Source organism: Euprymna scolopes, chromosome 1 (genome assembly GCF_053919585.1).
Source record: "Euprymna scolopes isolate OS-2025 chromosome 1, ASM5391958v1, whole genome shotgun sequence".
Classification (NCBI taxonomy): Eukaryota; Metazoa; Mollusca; class Cephalopoda; order Sepiida; family Sepiolidae; genus Euprymna; species Euprymna scolopes.
The window spans coordinates 150769807-150792350 of NC_136482.1; the positions used below are offsets into that span (position 1 = coordinate 150769807).

The window sequence follows — 22544 nt, forward strand, 5'->3', positions numbered from 1 at the left end:
CTTTATTCTCGTTTTCAAGTACTGTTGCCGGCTTATGTTTGTACCACTTGTCTGTGCATTCGAAATCCAGTTGTTGACATAATCCCGAGTGTGCTGCCCTTCCCACTTGGTCGTGTCTGTTTTGTATTCATTTCTTGAGAAAATAATAGACACTCTTTTTTTTTCATTCTCCCTTAATTCTAAATGCAGTTTCATTGGACACTCAGATATATACCTTTTTGCTAATGTTCTCCGTTATATTCAACATGGCGGTCACATTCTATTCTTTCAAAATAATAAGGAGATTAGTTATAACATTTAATCTATTACGAAATTAAGAAAACTACTATAGAATCTTAGCTCGTGTAGATTCTTATATAAATCTTCGCACAACCGCTTTCATTCTATCAATGTTAAAATACGGGTGTTTGATAATCAAAGAAGGAGAATGCAATAATGAATGTGTGTACTTGTGTTTATTTACCGTATTCTTATTATTGCTGTTCTTACTAATGTTCTTATACTACTATTAATACTAATGTTCTTATAATAATATTACTACTACTGTTTATAATAATATTAATAATAAAAATATTATTATTGTTATTACTTTTATTATTTTTATTTGTTATGACACGAGCTATCACGGTGTTGAAGCATATATTTTGCCGTTAATATCAAACATGACAAAAAATATTTATAACCTTTACTTGTTTCCAATTTAACACCATTGTTGCAATATTTTGGGATTAATGGGGTAGTTATTTAAATGCTGCCCACCTCAGCGTTATGTGGCACAAGGCCGGAAAGTGGGAACCCCGCAGGCCCCCCTAAAGGAGGGGCACTCCTGCAATTTTAAAAATTGCCTGAGTAACCCCGTCGGCATTCCCCGGTCGGGACGCCTCAGGCAGCAAGCAATAAACTTGCCCCACCGGAAAGCCCGGTGGCAAGGCCTGGGAGGGTGGACCTCCTAGGTATTACCTAGGCGGTGTACCTCAGTCCAACAGGTGCTGGGCCGGTTCCCGGCCCCTCACCTGTTGGGCTGAGTGTCAAGTGACGAATCCTTGACTTGTACTACCCTGTCTCCCTGCAGCCGAAGCCACTAGGAGACACATCCCATCACAACAGTGTTGTAATGGGATTAATGGGGTATATATTTAATTGCCGCCCACATCGGCAATATTTGGCACAAGGCCTGGAAAGTGGGATACCCGCAGGCTCCCCTAAAGGAGGGGCACTCCTGCAATTTTAAAAATTGCCTGAGTAATCCCGTCGGCATTCCCCGGTCGGGGCGCCTCAGGCAGCAAGCAATAAACTTTCCCCACCGGAAAGCCCGGTGGCAAGGCCTGGGAGGGTGGACCTCCTAGGTATTACCCAGGCGGTGTACCTCAGTCCAACAGGTGCTGGGCCGGTTCCCGGCCCCTCAACTGTTGGGCTGAGTGTCAAGTGACGAATCCTTGACTGGTACTACCCTGTCTCCATGCAGCCGAGGCTCACGTCCTGCTACCAACCAATCAGAAACCAGAATTGCTTCATAAATATTAAACCTTTTCTGGAGCAATTTCACATGTTCTTTTCCCGGGTTTCGACACGGTAAGAATATCTTGTACTGTGGAACTGTCTACTACAAACATGTCACCTCCCAGGACTTGTGTATAACAGCGAACCATCTGAAACTGTTCTGAAACTCAACAGGGCTTACACTTCTAGAGATTATTATTATTATTATTATTATTATTATTATTATTATTATTATTATTATTACTTTTATTATTTTTATTTGTTATGACACGAGCTATCACGGTGTGGAAGCATATATTTTGCCGTTAATATCAAACATGACAAAAAATATTTATAACTTTTACTTGTTTTAATTTATTTTTTTCCAATTTAACACCATAATTTACATACATCTATTGGCTTATTCATTGAAAAAAGTACACAATTATTCATGTAATATATTTACACACTGCTCCATTTTCTCCTTACATTTTTTTTAGCATTCGTAAGTATGGAGGCCCTAGACAGCAGAACCTTATGTTTTCTTTTCTCTTTATGTTTGCTTCATTACATAGAACATTAAAACGGGAGTCTTTGTTGTGCACTCATTTTTTAACTTATCGAGCACATTATAAACTTTCCCGTTAGTCACGAAGGTATTCTAATAACTTTAAAACGGTGGATAAGAAAGTGAACGTGTTTGTTTAGCTACCGACACATATGACTTCTGTTGCCGGGTTCGAATCTCTCGACTAGGGTTAATCGCGACACCCTGCAATGATGATTCCCGAAAGGATTAAACACTAGTGTCTGTAGGTAGTTAATAATTATATATATTATATATGTATATGATATATATGAGTTAAATAATCAAAGTAAATAATCTAGTGAATTATTGTCCTATTAAATATTACAGTGAGATAATATTTTCAAAACTATCCTTGCCAAAAAGGTAAATCTGAACATATAGACAGAGCAAAATATTAGTATAAAGATTTTAGTTTAATTCTGTAGAGGGGGGGTCCCTAACGGGAAAAACATGCGAGAAACATTTATTTATTTCGCGTTTTTCTCGGTAGAGATCCCCCTTTTTTTCTTTCTATTCAAAAAATGCTACATTGCCAAAAGTGTGTTTATTCATAAAGTCTGAAGAAATGCTGGTTTTTGAAAATTTTCAAACGATATAATGCTTAAAATTGTCGAACTGGACATTGAAACAATTGTAACATAAAATGAAATACACTTTTTGTTGCCATCAAAACCTTGTCTTGAAGTCTTTATTTTGCACACAATGCTCAATTATGAAATGTGATAATTTTGTAGCTTAATCCTTAAGTCAACCATTTTTGGCTTAAAACCTCTTGGTATATAAAAATTTACTGAATTACACGAACTCAGTATATTACATACAAGTCTATATATATATATATATATATATATATATATATATATATATATATATATATATATATATATATATATTGGGATTGGGTTCACTAGATTTGAGCTTATCAACCATGGGAACACCCTCACACGTGAAAGCATATTTTCTTTTTAACTCACTCCGTCTGTTTAATTATTCTCTACTTCATTTTAATGCTCGTGTGATTCTTTTCCTAATCAGTTTCTTTAAATACTTTACAGACAAAATTTCTTTATGCATTTTGCTAACTCTTCCTCTCTGACGAGAAGGAATGTATTACTTAGAAACTCCGCGGATTAAGGACTTTCACTTTTAATATTGTTTTCCTTCCGAATGATAATAATGTGTGTACTCTTGCTAAATTGTTTCTTAAGATATCTTGTCAAACCTATGTACTTTATATATATATATATATATATATATATATATATATATATATATATATATAAACTCGCTATTTAAGATTGTCTTCTGTGATTAGAATTCGATCACGTTCGTTAATCATTCTGATCGATATTAATTTAATTTATATTGTCCTAATTTTCTTCTTAGTCAATCATGCACTCTTGCTAGACATATTGTTATTCGTGAGTGCAAGTAGCATAAGTCGTTATTATTCACCTTCAATTTGTTACAGTTTTTCACGCTGATTTTTCGTCTGGTTACACGCTGTTTTACGGTCATCGAGTTCATCATTAAATTGCTTCTTGAAAACCGTGAAAATCTGATAAAAAGTGAAATAAACAAATCACACGATTTAACTGTAGCGATTTCCTCAGCAAACGAACGGTATTGGTATGATTGCCTCAAATACTAATCAATCGAAAACAACTATTGCTGAGGGAATGATGCACAATAACTCAGGACATAGTGTTTGCACTTTTCAAAGTCATTATCAAAAAGACCCTTTCGTTGAAAGCGGATAATACCAGAAACATATTGTTTGCTTTGTTTCACCGTGCATGAATTCAAAATATAGCCGTTAAAATTCAATCTAAAAATGAAATAATTGTTTAATTGCGTTAAAAATTAGCAAAGAATATGAATAAAAAGACTATAAAAACGCATAGATAATAATAATAATAGTAATAATAATAATGACATTATAATAATAACAATAATAATAATAATGATGATAATAATAATAATAATAATAACAACAATAATAATAATAATAAAAATAACAATAATAATAATAGCAATAACAATAATAATAATAATAATAATAATAACAATAATAATAATAACAATAACAATAATAATATATTAATAACAATAACAATAATAATAAAAATAATAATAATAACAATAACAATAATAATTATAATAATAATAATAAAATAATAATAATAGCAATAACAACAATAATAATAATAATAATAATAATAATAACAATAATAATAAAAGAGAACAATTTAATCAAAAGCTGGATGGGCACTCTCAAAATTGCACTAATATAAATAGTGTTAAACCATGGCGTGCGGAAGCCAACGCAGATAACCAGATCACACCGTTCATACAGAAAGATATGAAATTAGATAATAGAGTGACCACGACTAGGAATAACCCGGTGAATCAAGTGCAAGAAAGAAGACAAACAATAGCACTTAAATGGACAGTTAGAATATTAAATAAATCTCTCTCGGTTGGAGTAACTAAACTAATGGGATAATGTTAGGCATCCAGTGCAATGCACCATCCCCAGTAAACATAAAGCAATATTTTTTAAAGCGCATATTATTCATTCGGTTGCATTAAAATACCTGGAAAAAAGGGGGGGGAATGATGACAAACCGAAGTGAAAATAGAACACACATACGTGCACTTGAAATGGAGAATAGCAAAATTATAGAGAGGCTTACAACCCCACATATTTTAGAGGATATCAACTGTCGTCACTAGCGATAAAACATTGGCAAACGTCTATTGTTGGAAACAGACGTTGATTTGAAATATTTATCGAAAGAAGTATGAAGTACTAGACATTTAGGAATCTTGTTATCGGTTGGACTTTTAGAAAAACCGCCTGCTGATTTGACTGAGCAGTCATTGATAATATCTCGTCTGTTCACCCATAACGACTAAGTCATCATATACAATAAATTCATCCAACAAAGAAGAACAGACAGATTAATATTAATCTTTATATTAATATCGTAATTCGTTTCGGTCGTTATCATCCTGTGCTTACCTACAAACGTAAGTGGAATATTCCGAACATTCGATGCAAGACATAAACCTAGCCATATGTTGTTTGGCTTAGAAAAATGCATGCCAACAATCTTGTTTACCAGGCAAAACGTTAAAACAATATGGCGGATATATCATTCAATTCAAACGTGATTTTTCATAAAAACAACCGTCAAATTTACATTAAAACATTGGGTTACAATTTACAGATATGTGAAAACGTTTATTTATAAAAACTTTATTTTATGCTTCCACTTCTTTTACTTAACAAATATATTCCTATATCCACCTTCAAAATAAAGATGGACTATTCTCGTCGGCTATGAATTACCTTGTATTTATTAATGAACAACCAGACAACTCTTACAGTTAGAAGTTTCAGCGCTTTATAATATAAATCTGAAAGAAAAAGCAAACTTAATACAAGAAATTTATCAAAGAGCTTAGAGGAATATATGGCATGACACTTGGAAATTACGTAAGGGAGGGCGGGGAGAGTTGGCCACAAAATCTGCATTTTTTATATTTATTTCATTAGTGTGGAGGTGATTGGTTGTATCAAACTAACATTTGCACATATAAACAACGCACGTTTATTTCATGATATTGAATAAGTTTTATTCATATAAGTTCGTAAAAAATAAATTTGAGAACAGTTTTTTAGACATTCGATGTATGGGGAGAGTTGGCCAGGGTGTGGGGTAACTTGGCCACTATAGTGCGGAGACTGTGCCACGGATGGGGAGAGTGTCATATTTAAAGTATGTAAGCCTTTTTTTGGCTCTCAATTACAAAGTACAACAAATGAGCATATTTACTAGTGTTTGTATTCTTTCTGTATCATAATAATATTTGATAATATTTTGACAATGCAAAATATATTGAAATATGATATAGTGATATTTATAGGATCAATACTACACAGGAATAATAAAATATAAACACATAAACACACATGTATACACATACACATATATACACGAGTTAGAAATTTGTGCCCCAGATGTCTTTTAATTAGCAAATGTTCAAATGTGGAGAGGTGGTCACATGTGCATAGAGTTGGCCAGTCTGTGGCCAACTAAAGGAAAATCTGAACAGAAAAACCAATAAAAATAAATAATAACTTGTACGTTTAAAGAAATATGAAAAAATGTACGCTAAATAAACAGTTTTCACAGATGAAAAAAAGAAACCAACAGCCAACAAATCACTGACAATGTAATATAGCTACAATGGGTTCGAAGGTAAAACTGAAGAATTGCAAAAATTACATTCAAAATGAATTACTGCTCCCTCTCAGCTATATATCGAGAGTAGTAATCAACAGTGGACAAGTTATTTCTCCCTACTGAAGAGCTCTCCAGAAACAAGGCGAAGAATTAATTTTATGCTTGCATTTTAATTAGACATAGGTGTTACTAACTCTTCCCACGTTCCCCCTGCTATTTAAATTTAGTAATTCATGACGTATGAAGTAGAGTGAGGAGACAGTCTTCAGACAGTCTTAGTGTAGATATGAGATATAGAGTTCACATTGTAGATATGAGATGTGTATGTCAAGACATTTTATAACACAGATATATAGACATATAATACAATTTTCAGTTTACCTTTTTAGTAGAATTACAACACAAAGACGACGTTTATAAAAACACATGATGAGTTTATTTCTTCTCACGACCGGCCGTGGTTTTCATCATCAAGAATTCCAAGTTTCACATTCTAAGTTTCAAAAGTGACCGTCTCGCTTCTAGACGTTCGAATTCCAAACTGGACTGTCGTCTGTCGACCTCAGACTCTCTCTGAGTTTCTCTCAGTTTCTCCTTTCTTAACTCTAAAGTTTTCTAACTATATCTAGAACTTCCCATTTTTCCATGACGTCATACACATGTTAAAACGTGTGTCTTCTTTCACGTGTTCTGGACATGCGTGTCCAAAACTTTTCCTTTTTTTACAAAAGGAATTTTAACCTATATTCTCAGTAACCTATATTTCCAATATGTTAAAAACATGTTTATTAAATTATCTTGTAGCTGCATTCTTTCAATTGAATTTTCATAACAAAATTGACAGTGCACATTCTTTTCATGAAACTATTTTATCTCTAAGCTAAGCAATCGTTTATTTTACATTCCATTTTCTAATTCTCACACGTAATCTATTTCTAAACCTAAATTACGAGGTTCGAATTTCGTCTATGCTATTTCATTTTCATTTTAACTAAATCTCTCTATTTTTATACTTACATGAAAAGAGGACAGCCCTTATCATGTAACATGAAAACCGTACGTTTATCTTTTTTATATTTAACTTTAATTCAGGTGATTATATAACAAAAAATAAAATTAAAAATACGTTCCTGACAGTGCAATGAGAACTGCGATGTATTTTTGACTAAGTGACTGCTGGAAGGCAGGTGCAGCTTCCTCCCGGTACACTGTAGTTTTTCCCCCACAAGAGCAGGGCATTAATTGATTTGATTGAAAAAACCTCGACTTCACTGATTTCGATGACAATAAAATATGAAAGTGTGAAAAATTTGTTAATCTTCTTTCAATCTCGGGAAATGTCGGATTTCTCTGCTAGTACTGGTATCCAGCCGCGAACATCAACCGATCCGAAAAAAACAAAACTATAAAATTATTAAGTGAACGCAGTTCTACAAATAAACCAAATTTATTACCGCCAAATCGAAACTAAAAGAAAAAGAGAGAGAAAAAAGGCGATTAATATCGTTAGTATCAGCAAAGGCATACGATGTGAAAACTAACATTTTATCTATTCAGCCAATGAGAGATTATGTTCGCCATCCATTATAAAAGAAAACCATTAGTTTAGTTGTGATTTATAACTTAATCGGCGCCAGTCGTGTTTGCAAACATGTGTGCGTTTACCAATACACGATTATGTGCATGAACTGTCTACTCGTACTAAATATTTCGAAAAGCTATTTTTTTTTCATTCTTTACAGTTAGGATGGAAATAAGATTGCTTTCATTTCACTTTTCATATTTAACGAAGTTTCATCTAGTACAGAGACGTGTATTTTTTATTGTTGTAAATTCCTGCTAATTGTGAACGATGGGTGTTTAAGTAACATTTAGTAATAACTAGTAATCCCGGTAGGAAACTGTTTATTGAATTTTGAGTTTATCTTAAATCCCATGTAAAATTTCACTACAGTTATGTATTCATCCGCATCAGGCTTTGTTTATAAGTATATATATATATATATATATATATATATATATATATATATATATATATATATATATATATACTTGTTTATTGTTATATAAACATGCTCACATCCCGCTGCTACAAATAGGCACTTGTTTCAATCAAACAACAGATATCATCAGGCAGCGACTTGACTATTCAAAGGTTCATTGAACTTTTGAATAGTCAAGTCGATGCCTGATGATATCTGTTGTTTGATTGAAACAAGTGCCTATTTGTAGCAGCGGGATGTGAGCATGTTTATATAACAATAAACAAGTATTATCAGCTCTTTTTATTGAGCACTATCTAAAAACCTCGTTGAATTCATTAGTCCATTACTTTTGAATATAAAAAAACCCGAGTATATATATATATATATATATATATATATATTGCATGTAAAAGTATTTAATGAATATATATATATATATATATATATATATATATATATATATACATAGAGAGAGAGATAGATAGATGGATAGATGGATAGATAGATGGATATACTACAGATTATTATGCACCCGTATCAAATGATATATATATATATATATATATATATATATATATATAGAGAGAGAGAGAGAGAGAGAGAGAGATAGCGCGAGAGAGAGAGAGAGGGAGAGAGAGAAAAAGGGAAACAGCGTGAAGAGAAAAATAAATACTAGGGATTATTACTTGCTGACATCAGACCTGAATACATGCACATGTACGTACACACACACACACACACACACACATATACATATATATATATAAATATATATATATATATATATATATATATATATATATGTAGAACCCCGGGATACGGTGGTCCTAGGAGACTTTTTTTCAGGTTACGATGTGGAATACGATGTTTATCGACGCCTGTTTACCGTATTTTCCCCACCTTACTGTATTATAATGTTATTTGATTATGTATATGTACATTGTATACTCTACTCTATTTTGTTACGAATTTTTAATGACGTCTTCCAGGTTTATACTGTATATATGCATGTATATATATATATATATATATATATATATATGTATATACAAATATATATATATATGTATATGTATATATATGTACACACACACGCACACACACACACATATATATATATATATATATATATATATATATATATATATATATATATATAGCGTATGTGTATTTAGGCAATTTTCATTAAAAAAAGCTGAATTTTATAAAAGGGAATATTTTTTAATTATCTTTTTAAATATTTCTTCCTTCTTTATGGCTATTATTGCGTTTCTGTCAGATTGCTAAATATATTGTGTCTACGTGCCTTGTTTCAATTATTTGATGAGTACATTCGACTGAATTCTTACAGTCGTCATTAAGAGGTCTTTACATATCTTTTGAGTTTAAACTATATGCCAATTTATAGTTTGTTGTTTTATGAATAAGTATGTGTACGTAGTCAAGTATTATATATATATATATATATAATTATCCACTGACACGTGTTTCGTCGTCCACGACTCATCAAAGTGGCTGAATCAAACGAGATTCGAAATCGGGACCTCACGGTAATGAGCCTGACTTCTTTACCCGCTGGTCAATCTCGGCGACTGTTAGAATATATCGTGATTTATTTAGATGTTATTGGTTTTTGTTTTTGCGATACGTTTTGAATGAATTCAATTATTTACAAAAGTGCGTTTTTACCTAAATGCGAGTTGGGTATAATTTTTAAAACGTATCGCACAAACAAAACAAATAACATCTCTCTCTCTCTCTCTCTCTCTCTCTCTCTCTCTATATATATATATATATATATATATATATATATATATATATATACATATATATATATATATGCATACATAGATACAGATAGTTAAGTGTTATATATATACATATATATATATATATATGTGTGTGTGTGTGTGTGTGTGTGTGTGTGTGTGGATGTATGTATGTATGTAATATAATACAGTATATCCATGACATATGCAATTTGTATCGTAATAAGAAAACTAAGAGATGTACGTATCACTTGCACCGTTACTATGAAAATTCAGCTTATTACGAATATCGGAAATACCAGACCATAATATCAGAAGAATATGTAAGAATTATAGGGTGACCAGCAACATGAGGTCGGTTTAGCACCTCTGCTTCGAAAATTACATACGTAAAATTCGAAATCCTCTAACATAAAGATACGAAAATAAAACAAGTGTCTAGGCACAAATGATCCAAATATTATTTAATGGTGCACGCGTCAAAAATTCTCTTGATAACTAACATAGCATGATAATATAGAAAACAGCTCACCCTGTCGATGTTACCATGCATTTACCGACTGTAACCCTATGTTATATTATAAACCCTTTTTAAGAATGCAAAACACAACAACCATTGGTGTAAGCAACAGTCCGGTTTTTTATTTCTCCTTTTGTTCTTGCTAATGGTAGATAGATAGATAGATAGAGAGAGAGAGAGAGAGAGAGAGAGAACATTATCGTGGCGTCCACTCGGTTGACAATCAAATCTCCAACTGCAGTCTTTTTCCTTCTGTCACTTTTTCCTGTCAATCTTTTCAAAACATCCACATAACCAGATTCCTTTCTGTTACATTTTTCATAACAATAACAAGGTTTGTTTATATTTGTGAGAAATATTGAAACAATTCCCGTTTAGCTTGTCAATTTCTGACATTTCATCCGCAGACGCGTGCCACATTTTAATTCATGAACACACATATATGTATATACACCTATACACACACACATATATATATATATATATACTATATATATATATATATATATACTATATATATATATATATATATATATATATATATATATATATATATATATATATATATATATATACTAGCATGTCAACCCGGCTTAGACTGGGTCATTCGTGTAACACCTATGCAGATGAAAAAGGCAAACAAAAAAAAGTTGATCACCTGTACGTCGTAGGTGGGGTCACATGATGCCTTAGGGCGGGAACATGTTGGTTAAGCAATTCTTCCTCTTTCGCCCCAACTTCAGCGATGGGAGATCAGAGTCCCGACCCGATTAATCAGTTGATACTTTATTATTTGACTAGCGGGGCTACCCGGCGTTGCTTGGGACCGTATAAACAATGAGAAAATTGAATTTGATTTTGAATATATTTCTTATTCTTAGGAGAGAGGAATTTTTGATGTATCATTTACAATTTGGAGCAAAAGAAGATTTTACCTACCTAGGACGGGTATTACACGTATGAAATAATTGTATCTTACCTAGGGTAGGTAATTTACAGTATGTATATGAAATAATTTTACCTTTGCAAGGACGGGTAATATACAACACATACTTAAAATAATTTTACCTATACTAAGACGGGTAATTTAAATACATATATGAAACAATTTCACATACTTTTTTTACCTCAAAACGGACATTATTCTCTCCAACCCAACCCCAAAAGAAAACGCAAGAGCACGTTTAAAATTAACATAATCATGTTTGTTTCTACCCACCACTACAACCATTACATCATTCCCGGATAATAACATAAAAAATTCAAAAAAATATAGATTACCCCCTAATTTTTCACACTTTCATATTGTATTGTTAATAAAATATCCGAGTAGTTATAAGTCGATCCACAGCCTATTATTCAATTCTATTCTTAACAACTTTTTAAAAAGTTTCTTTACATGTATATACAAAAAGACGATGATCGAGGTAATCGTGTTAAGAACAAAGATTATCAATGCATAGAAGTTATAATTTTAAAGAGTAATGTTTCCTATGCGCAATGTATTTCAGGGAGCAATGTATTCCTGGTGTATAAATGATTATTTTTCTTATATAATCAAAATTGACAGAATTAAATAATCCATAGAATGTCTACGTAACAGAATGCGTATGAGCGCGGTGGAATATATGAGCAGCAGCTGTAAGAAAAAAAACACACATATGCAAATTAGAAAGTGTGCGCAAGCTGACGTCTGGGGAAAGAAAAAAAAAGTACATCACGTTCTCGGTTAAGAAGTAAAGAGGGGGTCTGCTAAAATATACGTGCAAAGTTGAGGATGTGAATAGGCCGAATGTGGCCGGCATGCAATCGGAGGAAGGAGGGTTACGGTAATAAATGTGTTTGTTAAAAATGAAAAGATGCAGAACAAGATGTCTTTCCTTCTTTCCACTGTGTGTTTCCAACTGCAACGTTATATGGTACTCCTGCAGTATTTTACCCACCGATTTCACGATCTTAGCCGAGCGTTGACGAACGCTTTCGGCGTTAACGCCGACGAAAGCCGAGAATTCGGAGCTACGGTGCAAGAACGCTAAAAGTATGTGAATAGCAACAACATTACAAGGAAAAGATATTACACACACAACAAAATGGATAAAATCAATACAAAAAAATTTGGATAAAATAAATCACAAACACTTACCGTAAGTTTTTTTAAAGTAAAATAAATTTATTTTGTTGAATATTTTTTTTTTTTTGGTTCATTTTGTTTTCCGATAGCTTTTTTTTTTGGGGGGGGGGCGGGGTAAGCAACAGTAATAAACACTTCAATGCTTTTTTTTTGTTTGTTTTTAACAAAACGTTATTAAACAGTAACAACAATGTTTTTTTTTTTTTTTCAGTAATGTTTGTAGGGGGGGGCAACAATTGCTGGTTATCTTTAGTTCCGACTGGAAGATTTTCTACTGACTGTAGAGAGGCAAAGTAGGGAGCAAAGGGTTTTCAGAGGATGTGGAAAGAAGCTCCTTCCCAAACCGGGTAGCCTTCCGCGATTTGATTTATTATGGAGACAAAAGGGTTGTGTCCAAATTTTTGTCGCCACATAAATTCGCATAAATATGTTTCCAACAGCTCCCGGTTTTTTTTAATTTTTTTTTTATCGCTAAATTAAATAGCTGAAATGAAAGGCTGTGTATTTTTACTTTGAACATAAAATAACTGAAATGAAACGCTATGTGTGTAATTTCAATGAAAATTATTCGTCTGCTGTGCGTTCGTTTGAAGCGCCCTGATTGGCTGATAGAGTATCGTACCGCTCGCCATGTTCCGGCGTTTTCCGACGGATGTCGATCAACGCTCGGCTAAGATCGTGAAATCGGTGGGTAAAATACTACAGGAGTACCCGTTATATTTATATGTTATTAATTAAGTAAAACCAAATGGTAATAGCAAATAGGCATTCAAATTTTCTCTTCGTATCTGATTCTACCTTTTTGTATGCCTTCATTTTCTCACTGTTAGTTTTATTACTAACCAGCCAGCGCGGTCGCAGCCTAGATTAAACCAACACTACACGAGTTTGTAGTGTAATTCAAATTTTGTCGCCGAAAATGGACACGTACGGCACAATCACTTTGACACAACGGTTCTCGCCAGATCACGGAAGTTAAGCAACCTTGAGCCTGGCCAGTACCAGATGAGTGACCGTTTAGGAAGGCGATGCTCTGAATGTAGCGCGAGGTAAAATACCAGGTTGAGAAACTGGCACGGTCTACCCTTCTCTCGGAGGTAGATGAGACTCTCTTAAGCCGTGGTAGGCAACCCATCAAGTGATGGCGTCATGATTAAAAATACACTTGATATCCCTGGCGAAGCATCAAGTTTTCAGTTACCGAAAAAAATTGAGATTTATTACAGCACAACCTACTTCTGTCTAACATTTTTATTAACGGCCGCTTTACAACAAGTTCATTTAATATGTTGCTTGTATTCTAAGGCGATGTCATTATTGTCACAGATTTTTTACTGTCACTACAATTGCAGAGGTTAAATAATAGCATAACTTTAATCTGACTATAAAAATTAGATCATATTTTTCCTTGATACTTAATTATAAAGATAAAGAAAAAACTGGGCAGTATTTGGGAGAGCTGGAGAAAATCTATAGGTGATTTAGACCATACATAACAATATAACCTCTGATTCTCATAACTAAGTGGTTGCTGAGTAAAGAGTTTTCAATGAAGGCTTATATGTTTAAATAAATAACAGTTTTCGTTGTTTGTGAAGACGTGTTTCTAACTACGCAAGTTGTTTTTCACTGTATTTTATCGTTTGCAGAATCGCAATTCGCCTATAAAACATTTAAGTTCCTAAACTCCACACGATGCTATCTCTGACAGTTTATCGATAAAATATTTACCGGTGACGAAATGATATACGGGCCGCAAAAAAAAAAAAAATCGTAACTTGACACAATCTCTGTAAACTTGATAGCTGTAATATAATGATAGTCGCAAAAATATCACATGAATGTTTAAAATAATTGACCTTTCATTGTGCCGTTCACTCATAGACGGAATTATCTACTTACGGTTTGTTATTTTATGCGTAAACAATGCTGTAAGCGACTCAACCCAACCAAAGTCACTGTCTCGCGTAGCCTGATAGCTGGTTTTGTGGACACGGTTTTATATTGGGTAAACCGCAGATTAGTGGTCTGGGCATAATGCGATGAACAATTGTATATACGCAATGGCTGTTGTTGGATTTTGATTTTGCTGTTAAATATTAATAAACAGAGAAAAATTTCGTGTTAGAATCTATTTTATCTATATTCTCATTGTTCCTTTATTTAATACATTTTTTTAGCCAAAATCTTTCAACAAAAGCCAAATTCGCTTCATTTGTCTTTAAAATAGCCAATTAGACAAATGAGTACAAGATCATGAGAGTGACCTCCCTTTAATATAGGTTCATTTTCCAATATCATTATGATAATATATGTTCATTGTTGTAATGGGGTGAGAAAAAAAAATCGTAGTAATTTCGACGTGCAGCAGTTCTACGCCGAAAACGTATCAACGAAAAGTTAGCTAAAAAATCGAACACTCGAAAGAACATTGTCTGCCAAAAGATGCTGGATGTAATTAGTAAATAAAAGATTGTCAAAATATTATTTTCTCACTATATATTAGTACTTATTACTCCATCCGATTGGGGTCAGTTTTGTTCGAAATACAATGACCCTGTTTTTATAGACATGTTAGTAAAATCATATTTGATGCATGTTATTAGTTCATCTGCTAAAAAATAATTGTTGCTCAATGAAGAAAAATAACAGCTTGATGAAAACATAGTTTATATTAATTCTTATTTATCGGCATTTTCACGTGTCTTGATAGTATTATAATATTACGCCTGTAATTTAGTGAAAATGTTTGAATTATGTAAATATGATAAAATAATCGCTGGAAAAACACAATGGAGTCGTGACACAAACACAAATTACAGATTATCTCAGAATATATAGACATTGTAAACGTGTTTTTCTCATAATTACACTCGTAATACTACACAGATTCTGACCAGGGATGTTTCCTAATCTTCTACAATAGAAATCTCACCTGTTTGGTTTAATGTATGTATGTATGTTTGTATGTCTGCCTAAAACTTTCGACAGAAGCGACACATTTTCACGGAAACAGTACTGTTTTGAAGTTTGATTCTTCAGGCGACAAATATGAAAGCATTGGTTAAAAGCATTAATTCTTTCACCCTAAACTGGGCACTTTTCTACAGGGAGGGCTCGATTTTCTCGCCGATATTTTCGAAAGCCATCCCCTCTGTTCGATTGACAAGCCTTAATTTAAACATTCCTCACTCTGTGTTTGGCGATGGACGCAACAGCAAAGACGTCACGTTTCATTTTTTTTCACGTCGTTTTCCTTCGCAGTACAGGTTCGGGCCTGCCAGCCTACTACCACTTTTTTTTTGTTCACCACACACCTCCAAACACCCGGTCAAAGCCGGGCACCCAGGCTAGTTTACTAATATGTAGCAAAAACAATATCTATCGCCTACACACATTCTTTCATCGATAATGTTCAGGCCACTAAACTGCGGTTTTCACTTATATTGTACGTATGGTGTTGTTTTCTTACAGGGCAAAATATATTTACTTAGACAGAATTAACATGTGGGCCTTAGTTACAATATCTATTTATAGTAAAGTGTGCAGATAAATATACGTGTGAATATTTAAAGGAGGCTCAAAGAAATCGATTATTCGAAGTGAAAGATCTTGGGAAAATTCTTCATGCCAAAATCGTTGACATTGTATATTTTTGTAATGAAACCGAATTAAATTAAGAGAACAAATATTTGTTTATATATAAAGTCTTGTTCTGCTTTTATTTTTCATGTTTCATTTCTTTTCTTACGATATCATTTTTAAAATACATATTAAAATACCGTGTATGTGAAAGTTATAGCAACCCATTGCCTAATGAGACAATGTTCCTCTGAAGCGTCTGCTGTAGCTATAAAGTCGAAGCTTTAGTAGCTTCCTCGGATGCAAGACTTTACGAATGATGAGGAGACATAGCTGTGTCTAGTTTAGATGGCCTCTCTATTAACGTCGCAGAAAAAGTTCGACGGAAAGTTTGACCAATACGGCGCAATACAAGCGCAGCTGCAGGAATGGACGGTCAGAAAAGTGTTGCAGTTCGTCACCATCTGCTTATCAGGAGCCCAAACCGGAGATGTTGTAAGGTTTTACTCCCTTAGCCGTCGCCTTTTACTCCAACGGATTGGAGCTATTTTTCATAGTAAATGAAAACTTGAAATATTTCCAATTTTTCACGAAAAAAAAAAACATATATGCTCATAGTAATTACTATATTAACATAAAACAAGACCGATAGCCATTAGTCGCATGCTCTCGTGTAATAAACGAATGCGTGGCTGTAGGATTGACATGACATTCTTAAAGATAAACTAAAATTTCCGAAAAATGGATTGAAATGACTTAAATAAATAAAAAGTAAATGACTTAGAATGACTTCTAAATTTCTAAACTTAAGGATGAATTGAATGCCCTTAAGAATAAGTTGAATGCTTAAAAAATGACTGAAATCCTTCAAAAACAAATTGAATGATCTGGAGAATGACGAATGGCTTTGAGACTGACTGGTTGTAAAGTGGGTGGTCATTTTACATAAAATTAATACAGAAAAGTGATATCCCACTTTATATCAGCACGTAGTAAGCACAGATACTACACTTTGATCTTGGCCAAAAGGACAAGAAAAGGGTATTTATTTTCTCGGGGAGTAGGGGACCTGGATAGTGACAATTGGTATGAAGGGTTTCCCCTATATTGACCTTATTATATGTGGGATTGCCCCCACATATGGTCTTTGCTTGCAGTATCTGCCGGGACAGATACTACACTTTGATACTGGCCAAAAGGCTAAGAAAAGGGTAATTATTTGCTCTCCCACCGAGCAAATTAGACACAAGGCCGTTTTTTAATGTGAGGTATGAAGAAGAAATGGGGACCAACTCTCCGTGGAGGCGGGGAGCTGGATAGAAACAATTGGTATGAAGGGTTGCCCATACAATTGGTATGAAGGGTTGCCCATACATTGCCCAAAGTCTTATATGTGGGGTTGGTAATTATTTGCTCCCCCACCGAGCAAATCAGGCACAAGGCCGATTTTTAATGTGCGGAGTGAAGGGGAGATGGGGACCTACTCCCCGGGGAGTAGGGAAGCTATATAGTTACAGTTGGTGTGAAGGGTTGCCCCTACGTTGACCAAGGTCTTATATGTGGGGGTGCCCTCACATATGGTCTTTGCTTGCAGTATCTGCCGGAAAAGATACTACACTTTGATCTTGGCCAAAAGGAAAAGAAAAGAGTATTTATTTGCTCCCCCACCGAGAAACTTAGGCACAAGGCCGATTTTAATGTGAAGAGTGAAGGGGAAATTGGGACCAACTCCCCGGGGAGTAGTGGAGATGAATAGTTACAATTTGGTTGAAGGGTTGCCCCAACATTGACCAAAGTCTTATATGTGGGGGCAACCCCACATATGTTCTTTGCTTGCGGTATCTGCCGGAACAGATACTACACTTTGAGGTTTTTATTTGCTCCCCCACTGAGCAAATTAGGCACAAGGCCGATTTTTAATATGAGGAGTGAAGGGGAAATGGGCACCAACTCCCCGGTGAGTAGGGGAGCTGGATAGTGACAATTGGTATCAAGGGTTGCCACTACATTGACCAAGGTATTATATGTCGGATTGCTCCCACATATGGTCTTTGCTTGCAGTATCTGCCGGAAGAGATACTACACATTGATCTTGGCCCGAGGGCCAAGAAAAGTTTAAAAAGCTAAGAACAGCTTCTATTAACAACAGACCTTTGATCTTAACCAAAAAGGTCAAGCACAAATATGCTACAGACAGACCGGCCGAGAGACCGACAGATCGACGGAATGACATATAGAGTCGGTTTCACGCGACTAAAATGTGAAATCCTTAAGTGATTCTTAAAAAAGACTCGGGCGAAAGATGCGCGAATTCTGTTACATTGAAAATTTTTTAATATTTTCAGTTTAGAAGGAAAAATTGTCAAAAGGAAATACTGTATACATTGGAAAAAAAAGCAGTCGGATTTTGTTTTGTTCTTTGCTCCCATTCAGATCAACACGTTGTTAAGTTTACATACAACGTAATTTAAATTACCGAATGTGTCATATTTTCTTTAAATTAACGCTGCAAACAGTTCTTTTTTGCTCACCAAAATTATAACAGATCAATCGGTAAATTGCATAATACAGCGTAACCCGGATATAATAGACCAGAATATGAGAAAAAACTGGTATAAGAGAGATTTTATCTGGTACACAATTAGAGCTTGTGTTAATGCACAGTGTAACCCGGATATAAGAACTCCGCATATAAGTGTCACCCGGATATAAAGGAGAAGTATCTTATATCCGGGTTACACTGTTTTTCGAAACACTTAGAAAACTCCAGCAATGAACATTTTTAATTAACCAACAGTTGACCCTATCCTGAATGTTGTCAATTCCTGAAAAGATAACTTTCTTTTATTAAAACTTAACAAAGTCTCATTATGATAAAAAAAAAAAAAAATATGTAAGCCTTAGTTTTTCATAATGATGCCAAAAATTCATCGGTCAACATGATAAATAAGTTCAGTTGGCAAATCCAGTCAGATTTAAAAAAATATAAAACAAACATTATCCCAAATTATTCATTTTATATATCCGTACATCTCCCCCGATTCTCTTTCACGCACACGCTCTCTCTTTCTTCCCCCACATTTTCTTCAGCTATGGCTTAAATAACAATGAAATATATGAAACATTTCTGTCGTGTTCGCTTCCAATATATACTTGTATATTATTACCTATATCTATCCATATATGATGACGTTTATACGGAAAGTATACGAATATATTATTATTATTATTATTATTATTATTATTATTATTATTATTATTATTATTATGATGATTATTATTATGATTATGATTATGATTATGATTATGATTATTATTATTATTATTATTATTATTATTATTATTATTATTATTATTATTATTATTATTGGCTCACATGGAGCTTTCACACAAGACAACAAACGATCTGATTGGACACCTGTGGTGTTCTCTGGAAGCTGAGTGGCAACAAGTCTCCCCATACGTCCGGCTCTCTCCACCTCCTTCGATAGCATTTGCAAATGAATTTGCATCATCGCAACAGCCGCTTACCATTGATTTCTCGCCGGCACTGGTCATTGGTTTATACTGGAATTTGAGTGGCACTCAGCCTCCCCAAGGTCCCAGTTCTCTTTGCGCTTGTCCAGCCGAGGTCTGGTTGGCGCTTGCTCCTCGGTCTTTCACTCCTTATTGACTTTTCTCGGCCCTTTGGTATCATTTTATTTTTTGGGGGGGAACGGTGATGAAACAATGGGGAGATGCATCATGAGGGGAAGTGTAGAACTTGTAAATATGCAGTTTCGGTGTTCTTCATCCCCTGTAACGCTTATTCATTATATTGTCTTGTATTATTCTCCGCATTATTATTATTGTTATTGTTGTTGTTGTTGTTGTTGTTGTTATTATTATTATTATTATTATTATTATTATTATTATTATTATTATTATTATTATTATTTGGTAGAGTGCTTGCTTAGCATGCAAGAAGCTCGGGTTTCGAATCCTAAGTTGTAAGGTATTTATCTAATCAAGCAGGGACGCTCGGCGTAGCCCGGTCTAAAACACGCTTAAATATGATATTTTAATTCATGTAAATTCCATATATATTACAGAATCAATTTTCAATAAATTTTTATATATCATAAAGTTGTAATTTCAAAATCAGAATTTAAAACAATATATCCATATTGTTGACTGGATCAGTTTGAATCGATACGGAAACTTATGAAGAATATATATATATATATATATATATATATATATATATATATATATATATATATATATAAAGGAGGGTTTATAACTCAATGAAAAACCTTCCCTAGACTTTAGATAGCTTACTCTGCCCCGAGCTATTCACTGCATGTGGGGCACATGTGCTGTTTCAGCTCGTCCCTCCATCTCGTTCTTCGTCTTTGCTTTGGTCTCTTATATTCACGAGGGTCCACTCCATTGTCCTGATTGATCAGCTGTTGTAACGTTGTTTTGCTACGTTCCCTGGCCATCTGTGTTTGGATGTTTTGATGGCAGTATTGATGTCAATATCTCTTGTTTGTTGGCAGATCCAGATGTTTGTCTTTCTGTCTTGTTGAGTGATGCCTAACATTATCCTCTCCATCTTTCTTTGTGGTACTGCCAAGATTTCACTTTGGCGAGTTGTCAAGGCCCATGTTTCACTACCGTAGATCATCACAGGTAATACATACTCATTGAAGATCTTCCCTTTGATTGACATATTTGCTTTTCGGCTTCTTATGATATTCTCCATTTTCCCAAAAGCTTCCCATCCTAATGCTACCTTTATTTTTATCTCAGGGAGAATATCTCCATATTCCGTAATTTTCTTTCCCAAGTAGATATAGCTATCAACCTCTTCAGTGGATTTTGAATCAATGATATTGGCGACTTGGAAGCGTGCTGGTTAAACACCTATTTAGTCTTCCTAAGACTTCTCCATGGAAGACTGTATATATAAACACACACACACATATATATATATATATATATATATATATATATATATATAGTTTAAATGTATGTATATATATATATTTAGTTTAAATATATATATATATACATATATTTATATATATATGTGTGTGTTCAGTCAAATATATATATATATATATTTGACTCAACATATATATATATATAGAAATATATGTATATATATATATATATATATATATATATATATATATATATAATTTTAGTTCTTACAGTATAATCTGAACCGAAACCAAAACGTATGAATAATTCTTGATAAAATTATTTATTAAAAAAATAGATGACGGCAGTGCCATCAGCTATAATCGAAACCGAAACCAAAACTCATGGGTAATTTATGCTAGCATTATTTATTACAACAAATTGAACGCCCCCCCCCCCGAAAAAAATAATAAACGACAATCCCTCGGAAGAAAAAAAGGATCTAAACGTGACACACAAAATAACACACATGCTATCGTATTTAAGTATTGGTTTATTTTGCCGACTACAATCTGCTTTCTTTACGTTAATTCCCCGTACAAACGCGTTTCTTTAATTTAAGATTTACATCAGCAAACTTCCTTATTGCATTACACATTGTTTTCCTTGATACTACGTCAGCTCCACCGGTCCCAAATACAAACTCACTTGACGCATTTGGGTTTCTTATTAATCATTTTCGGTTACGTGATATATCTAGCTTTATTGAATTCCTGAATTCAGTATGAGTCTTTTTTCCTTGGTTGAATTTCTATTCGACACATTTTCATGATTCTTCGATCTGTTCAATTCCTTAAAACTACTTAAACTACTTAAAACGAAGACTTTTCTTTGCTATTTTTTTTATTCTATAGTTCTGTTCATTTATTGTTAGTTTTATTTTACGCGCCATATTGCTAAATTGTAGTCCTTGCAAATAATCCTTATACAATTCAAATTGCTATAATTATTACAAAACATAGAAAATATCCATCTGAAATTGAAAATTGGGACGTGATTGCTTTCATGTCACCTTGCATAATACGATAGACAATTTCATTGGATAACACATATTTATAAATTTTAATTAAAATATTTGACAATACCTCTTTTACATATACTCCCTAGACGTAGTTAATTTGGTAGCGTCCTTCAGTGTTAATAGATATTGGATACACGCTATAAGAGGCCCTGTTCGTTGAATTTTCGTGGCAAGAGTAGCGCAATCTCCAACCACATCTCTTCTGAGTGAGCGTTGTTTAATACCAGTAACAAGTGGAGGTTCAGGA

General features: G+C 33.7%; 1 protein-coding gene and 1 pseudogene across 1 annotated transcript in view; both read right to left on the reverse strand.

Moving 5' to 3' along the window:
* LOC145276707 (uncharacterized) overlaps positions 1–22544 on the reverse strand; it is a 406348-nt gene that overhangs the window by 367270 nt on the left and 16534 nt on the right. The gene's annotated exons all lie outside the window — the stretch shown is intronic.
* LOC145284914 (U2 spliceosomal RNA) lies at positions 17236–17351 on the reverse strand (annotated as a pseudogene).